Source organism: Lagopus muta, chromosome 5 (genome assembly GCF_023343835.1).
Source record: "Lagopus muta isolate bLagMut1 chromosome 5, bLagMut1 primary, whole genome shotgun sequence".
NCBI lineage: Eukaryota > Metazoa > Chordata > Aves > Galliformes > Phasianidae > Lagopus > Lagopus muta.
Window position 1 is genome coordinate 42394501 of NC_064437.1, and position 8346 is coordinate 42402846.

Consider the following 8346-nt stretch of genomic DNA (forward strand, 5'->3'; position numbering starts at 1 on the left):
GGCAGGGGAGAAGGGTAATACAGAGTGAACTTCCACAGAGCTCAATAGCAGAACTGTAGTTATTAATGTCGGCGTGGGTATTGTGACTTTAAGTTACAAATTACTTAAAACTGTACAAGCACTGATAGCAAACCCTCAAGAAGGATCCCCAGAATAGCAATAAATATAAAGAGGATCCTACCTGTTTTTATGCCACAATAATGTGGGAGGCGATACTAAGCCCTACCATGGCAAGAACTGCATTGTCAGAGTTGATGAGTGGAAAGGATATGTTATGTACACAGACCTGAACAAAGACCTTCTAATACACAGAAAAATTACTGCAGTAATTACCTTAGAGGTTGAGCAGTGCAACACAGTTGTTCTTCCAACTTTGTACTTGTTGTCCAGTGTTTTTACAAAGGATCCTGTTACCCTGGAAGTGGCAGGTGGTTTTGCAGGGATCCTAGGGATTTGCCTTTCTGGGAAAGCAAAGCTCACAAAGTGCTCCCTTGTCAGTCCCTTTGCCACCCTGCAAAGAGACAGATCTTTCTGCTTTGTCCCATGTCTGGTCCCACTGCTGGGAGTCCCACCTGCTACTGCAGCTCACGGCCCCTGAAACCAGACCCATCCAGCAGCTGCACAAATCATCGGGGCAGGCCAGCAGCAGGGCGTCAAGCAGTTGGCAGCACATGGCTGTGTTGCTCCCTCCTCCTGTGAATGCCTCCATCACACCAAAAGTAAACACCAGCAGTCCCACAGTGAACTCGATTGTAACACGGCACAGTGCTGCGCAGCAGTTTAGCCTGTAAAGCTCTTGTTCCTCCTCTGGGAGAACTTGTATAAATAACCTGAGTGGATGTTCAATTTATCTTGCACGGAGCAAGCTGCACAAAGGAGAGTGGCTCTACTGGGGATTTCTCTGCTGCCAGGGAGAGAATTCTTTCCACAGCTTGTGTCCTCACCAGAAAAGGAAGCATGCTTTCAAAGATGCAGCTGAACATGACATTGTAAGGCAGCTCAATACCTTGCTTATGCAAGAAATGCATGTTTACATGTACTTGGCTACATAAACATCTATCCCATGTCATATAGCACAAGAAGCTATCAAACAGTTTTGATTCTGCCCTTGAAGCTTTCATTGTAAAAAAGCAAAAAGCCATGCAAAAAACCAGGCAAGTCACAAAGCTCAATTGCACATCATAGTGACTTCCCTGTGACTAGATAATGCAAATGAGTTTTGGTTAGACATAATTGTAACAGCATGTTATAGACACTGATGTGCCTTTTTCAAGCTGGAATTTCCAAAACTGGCAAAAGCTACCATATCACAAACGGGGAAACCATTCCCTTGGTGAAGAGATGATGGTACAGCATTAAATCAGGGGCAGAAAGCCCTAAAAAGCCAACATTTGAAGCTATCCATACACTGAACTGGTGGTCTAGGGATATGAACAGTAATTCTCTGCAGATGCCTTGCAATCCAAATAAAGTTTGAAGGAATTCTTCACGTCTCACCCACACAAGTGATTCTGGGATAGAACCAGCTCCAGAGAAATGTGCTCTGCAATGTTTCTTCCTTATAAGAGAAGATTTGGGTTCTCTTTCTCATTATAATGATTCTAGAAGCCAGAAAAAGGATCAAGACTCAGCCCTACATGCTGATAGGAAGTTTATCCTTCTTGCTAGGTCTTCTACCAATATTTTGGTTAGACTTGTTTATGTTTTGTGCCATGACCTGAAGGAATGTTACTGTCTTGAAATTTTTTAAAGTTATCTGCAAGCACTGAACATCCACTCAAGTTATTTACACAAGTTCTCACAGAGGAAGAACAAGAGCTTTATAGAATAAACCACTGATTTGCTTGAAATTGAACTTCTAGTCCGAATTTGGCCTTTATTATTGGGCCTTTTCTTTGTCTTGTGTGTGGAAATAGAGATATGTGTCTGTGTGCTGCCAGGCTCTGAGAAGTAGAATTCTCAAAGGGGAGAATTCAAGAGAATATAGAAGAGGGCTGTAATTGAGTTTACACTGAGAATATATGTAGGTTGCTCTGAAAATAATGCCTCTTACTTATTTCCATCAAAGCAATAATACGTATTATAGCCTTCTTCTATTGCTTTGGAAGTGAAATTATGTAAATTTACTACCAAAGTGAACAGGGAGCTTTTTCTGTAGCAGAGGAAATGAGAAACTGCAAACAACCTGCCATGGATGCACAGGCATGTAGAATGACTGAATAAAATTTGAGGTGACTCACCATTCCAGTCTGTTTTGTAGGCTGCGTTCCAAAATGCCAGCTGTTATAACGTGTGCAACCCTTCTGTATCTGCAGTAAAGCCATTATGCCAGTGTTCTTCTACCACGATAAAACTTTGGGGTATGGCAGTAGAGGTTGAACCCTCACACCAATATCCCATTACATGTTCTTACTGTGTGACAGACGTTAGAAGAAGGGCAGTCAGAGAGATTGTCATCTGACATGGAAGTGCACATAATGCAAAAGCGTGTCACTGAATTCCTCCATGTGGAGAAAAAAAAAAAAGGCATCCATTGACATTCACTTATGTTTGCTGAATGTTGACTGAGACCAAACAGTGATGTGAGCACAGTGAAGAGTGGGTGGTGCACTTTAGCAGTGGCAACAGTGACAGTGGGTCACCTCTATTGATGCAGATACTTACAAGCATGGGATGCAGGATCTACTTCATTAATGGTGAAAATGCACAGCAAATGGTGGTGACTGTTGAAAAACAGTGTTTTGTAGTTGAGAATTTATCTCTCAAATAGTACTACTGTGCTCTTTGTTATAGTTTCAATGGAAATAAATAAGAAGCATTACTTTCAGAGCGACCTATGTATTCCAATTGCATATAGATATTTTGGATATATTTCAACAGTGTCACTCTGATTCTGTGGCCAAACTAAAATCCTGTTTAATATAGGGCTATGTACTTTCAATGTATGGTTTTCCCCAGCTTCTAACATCAAAAAACAAAAAAAACCCACAGCTCTTTCTGCAACAGTCTGATGCCAGAGGTAATACCAAATTCTTGCAAGTGGACAGAAATTTTCCTCCCTAACTTTGTTTTCCTCAGAGAGTTGTGGTTTCTACATAAACATTTCTATGAGCAGGCCCTTTGAGACATGCACGGAAGAATGGATATTCTGCCTACTATATATCCACCATATCTTAGCAGCTAAGAAAAATAAATCTGCAGTCTCACTACACTTCACCACTATCACCTCAGCCTGGCTGAGCTAAAAGTTAGAAGAAAGAAACAAATCAAAATAGATATGTTGAGAGAAAGCAGTGGCTGGTAACATCGCTGTTGTTTCTGGATTTTGTCCTAACTTTTATGCTACAGTTCTAGCTTTAGAAAATAGTGTTTGAAACCCATCAAATACAGTAAATAAGAATAGGGATAACATAACCTAATTTTCATTCATTACTCATTGTAGCCTGGAGCAGAAAACAGCACCAGACTGCCATGCTGAAGTACAGCCCACTTCAGAGAATTCTCTCTAAACTCCAGAACATCATTTCAAACTATGCAAAGGACATTTTTCTTCTCTGTTTTTGCGTAAGGTCTGGTATAAAATGTTATAAAATGTATTACTGTAGAAGATCACCTTTGATGTCCATACTCCTTCCATAAGCCAAGAGCAATATAGTTAGGCCCTTGGAAGACAAGAGGAAAAATGTAAATGCAAGTTATTCTTGGAATTAACTTGGATCTCCAACTCCAGACCAGAGAATCTTTGAACCCGCATGAGGAAACTTTTCTTTCTAAGCCCAGCCCATATCTGGACTTGCAGCTGTAAAGGAGACAGAATCCAAACCATGGACCTGGATGCTCATAAGATTATAGCATTCAGTATTTCTGAATTCAATGTATATATAAAGAGAGATATATTTATCCTGAGCCCTCTCCTAATTATTTACACATCTCTGAATCTTTTGTGCCAGGAGTTTTCCTCACATGCCTTTAATTATAAAGTCAGGATGCTATTAAATATTTGTATTCCCTGATAAGCAAAGCCCAGTCTAGTGAGTTTGGAGCAGAATACCAGAGATTTCTTCTGCAACTTCCAAATCAAGCTCAAGAAAAAAGCCAGTCCTGGGATTTACAATTACAGGATGTTTTTCTTTAAGGTGTGCACCTCCAGTAAGCAGGTTCTGAATTCATCTTGTGCATAATCATTGACGTTCTTCCCTTTGAGCAAAATAGTAATTCTTGATCCCAGTGGAACAAGGAGGAGGCAAACCAAGCAGAAGATGTTGTGTGGAAAAGCTTGCACTGTGATCACACAGGGAATGCAGAACAGAAACTCAAGCTTGAGTGAAGTGCTCAACAGAACTGGAGACATAACAGTTTCACATCCAAGGGTAAAATTCCAAATAAATTGGGTTTTTCTGTTTTGCTTTTTAGTTCAAGCTAATCATTTAACTGGGGAAAGTTCACTTTCCTAGTGGAAACCCAAGCCATGATACATGTAAAACAGTCTTCTCTTTTCTGTTGGTCTCTGCTTTGTGGCTTCCTGGAAACATGAATTTCTGAACAGGAAATTCTGTTAGTTAACCGCACAAGGCTGTTTCCAAAGGGACATTCAACTACAGCCATTTTTAAGTGTGGTAATGAGGTGGTTTGTCACCTTTTCTTTTTCTCTTGAGAAAAAGACTGAAAAACAGACCTTATTCCAAACCCTGTAGCTTTTAGTTCATAGGCAAATGAGCACTCCTCACTCCCCACACCCAATGCCCCTTCCCGAGCCTCGGAAGGCTAACGCTCAGAATGATGCTACATGGAATAAACTTCCTGTACTTCACTAAAATTTCCAAAGGAACACTAGGGAACTTGAGGACACTTGAGTCCCACAGTTTCTCACAACAGTTGTCTTGCTTTCAAGCTTGCAGTCCTTCTGGTTTATAGGCAGGCCACATCTGTGTCTTATTCTTTGTGTTCAAGCAATACAACTCCCATTTCTCACACTGACTTAACATTTATTAGGGAGCAAAACAGTATGTGTGCTTTTGCAGTTGCTGCTGATTTTATATCTGAACCTTGTAGTTTCAAAGAATATTATAACAACCTGCACAGCTTTAACAAGTAGGATAGATTGCGATGTTAACACACCAATTGGCCCCTTATCTGTAATCTAAGTCTTTTCTCTAGATACATATCAGTAAAGACCCAGCTAACCAGCCATAAGATTCCACTTTCAAGCAGTGCATGCATCCTGCTGTGTAACAACCCTTTTGATACTAAAGATATTTCCTGTCATGTCTCCTTGGCTGCCAAGCATTGATTGTTGACATAAGTGTTTCATTTAATAAATATTACCAGTGTGTACGCGTGTGAGGGGATGATTTAGCAGTTTGAGGGGCTGCATGGAAGTGGTCCTAACAGGAAGAGAAAAGTGATTGCTTCATCAGAAATAAAACAGGCCCCAAGTCTAAAAGGCTTAGAGAAACATCATTCTGCACTAAATTGCCCCTGTCTTGGGACTGCATCAATAATTACAACATATCCATAGGAACCAATTTGTCAGGAAAGGCACTTGCATGTCTGTCTTTTAACAGGATACATACAGTGCCTGAAATCGAGAATGATCCCGGAGCCAGGAGACCTGAGTTCTCCACCCTGACCTGCCTGGCTGTGAGACATAAGGCATGCTCATCCATGTTCATCCATCCATACTTCAACTTCACCTGTGTAAAACAGGTATCATGTTGCTAACCTCTCTAAAGTAGCCTCTGTGTAACTTTTCCATCTGCTATCCAACCAGATATACCTTTTAGAATCTTTATTTAGAAGTAAAATTTCTGAAACCTACCAACTGTGGCACCTAGAGCTGACTTTGCTCGGCATCCAGTTAAACACATTATTCATGTGACCAAACCTCATAGCCATTCTTGGATCTCACTGAGATGCTCTCTGTACCTTTTGTGATGTAGAAAATTGATAACAGACTTCCACAGTTAAAGTCATGAAATTTGCTCATGCTTGAACTTCTACCCCCCCCCCCCCAAAATCAGCCTTTTACAGCAAAAAAGCTGCAAGTGTAAAAATAGCAAACCACACAAATAGAAGCATATATTACTGCTCCTTACTCTGGTACCTGAGTACTTTTAATTCATCTGTTGGGTTGTGACAGCACTACATTTAACAGTTTCTGTGAGGAATGAAGAAATAATGGATAGACCAAAGTTTTATAGGTGACCATAGATGTAGATAAATGCTGAGACTTCTATCATGAAGGAGGACCACAAGCTCAAAAAAATGGTTGCATCTGTGTCCTTGTGGTTATTAATGAATGGAAAAGGATTCAGTAAGAGGAATGAGTGTTCCCAGACTTCTCTTAAGAAACTCAAATGTTTCAAAACTTGTTTATCAGCAACAAATTAATTTGTGGTAAGACTGTCTTTCAAATTCAGAAAATGTAAGTTTGCCACATTCTTACTGAATGAATTCCATGGAACCTTAACTTGAGGCTTGTTGAAGAATTAAATGATAAATGTAAATTTAGTGTAAATCATAAATCCTGCCTGCTTCATGTCTTTTTTTCTAATAGGCTCAAGTTAGAGTTGCTATTAATTTTTGTAACTTGTGTTGAATAGATAAGTACTGCTGCTGCACTGTTAAATACAGTGAAAAGTGCCCTTTTTGTTACCTAAAGCAGACAGGACCCATCCCACTGTAAACGCCAAGTCTTTTAACATTAAAATCTGCTAGGGCTGGAAACGTGGCATGAAGAAATAACAGAGCCACATGAGACCTGCTGGATTACTGTATGCTCTTGCTGGATGAAAATTCTGTTTTTAAATTGACTTTGAAATAAATATTTAGCTATAGGCCTTTGAGAACCCTGATTTGTTTGGGTTTATGTTCTACACTACTGCGTCACAGTATTTGGTAATTCACATCCCTTGGGGTGGCTTCCTACTTAGAGTATTACACAAAGAATGCCTTTTCAGACTAGATTTCCAGTAAGTAACCCTGCAGTTCCAGAAGATGGACTAAAATAGCAGCATGCCTGAAGCGCAATGCCACCTTAGTTAACTTCAGATCTCTCTCCATTATTGTGATTACACCCTCTTCTGCCCTTCCTCCAACAGTAGCATCTTTGTCAGTGTCCTCTTCCTACCAGCATCTTGGTTTTCACTACGTTCTCCACAACCCCATTTTTGTGAACAACTACACTCTTGCACTGTGTTACTTGATACATTCCTCCATCCCTTTCCATAGTCATCACCTTTCACAGCCTATTTCACAACTGCAGTGCGAGTTCTGCCAGCGCTGCCAGAAGCCTGTCCATATCCAGCACCTTTACTCAGACTACTTAAGCACTGAAAGGAGCAGCCTAAAAAAAATAGATCACTCCTAGTAAAGGGCAATGACAGTCCAGATAATTCAACGAGTATTCAAAGATGCTTTTAATGGATGTAAAATCTTAAAACAGTGTGACAAAGATACATTTTATGAGTTGTATTTGTCACATGTCCTCAGGAATAATGGTCTTTATTAATTGCAGGAGAGTTTTTACCATGCCTAACTCACCATTCTCACTCTTGTTAATAAACTCCTAATTTGGGTTTTGAATGCTGTTTCGTTCTTGGTTTCAGTGAGTGCTAAAGATTGGACAGTTGCATAAGATGTATTTCTTTAAAATCTTTTTCTGATTTAACATCATCTTCTGTGAAAGAGAGCTAGGAGAACTTCCAGCTTACCCACTCTACACTTCTGCTGTGTATTCACTTAATGTGTCTAAAGAGTTCTGAAATTTATTTGGCCTTCATAACAGTCTTCTGCATCTCTACTTTTTATTGCTACCTATCTCTAGATTGCTTTAATCTCCTGTAACATTTTTGAGACAGCGTGGAAATCAAGCTGGGAAAAAGTAGAGTGGGGGATGGGGACAGGGAGCATGGAATGGCAAATGGCTTCCTTCCCACAGAGCTGCTCCATGGCTGGTCAATGCCCAGCCCTTCTCTTTGGCAGGGCCTCTTCTGCTGTGGGTCAGGACTTCATCTTTGTCCCTACTGAGTTTCATTCAGTCCCATCCGCGCATTCCTCCATCCAATCTCTGAACAGCAGCCCTGCCCTTGAGCAGACTGACTGCTCCCACAAGCTGGGCATCACCTGCAGACTTATAAGCAAGCTCTCCATCATCTCAGCCACATCACTGGTAAAGAAGCTCAAGGACAAATACGTGTCATCCCACTCATTAATGCCATCCATGTAGAGTATGACCCTCAAACCACTTCCCTTGGGCTCAGTCATCTGACCTGTTTTTTTCTAACCGCATTATCCAGACAATATCATCCTAATTCCAATACAAGAGTGCTGTGAAAGATGCTATCA

General features: G+C 40.5%; 1 protein-coding gene across 1 annotated transcript in view; it reads left to right on the plus strand.

Moving 5' to 3' along the window:
• ZCCHC24 (zinc finger CCHC-type containing 24) overlaps nt 1-8346 on the plus strand; it is a 105921-nt gene that overhangs the window by 48260 nt on the left and 49315 nt on the right. The gene's annotated exons all lie outside the window — the stretch shown is intronic.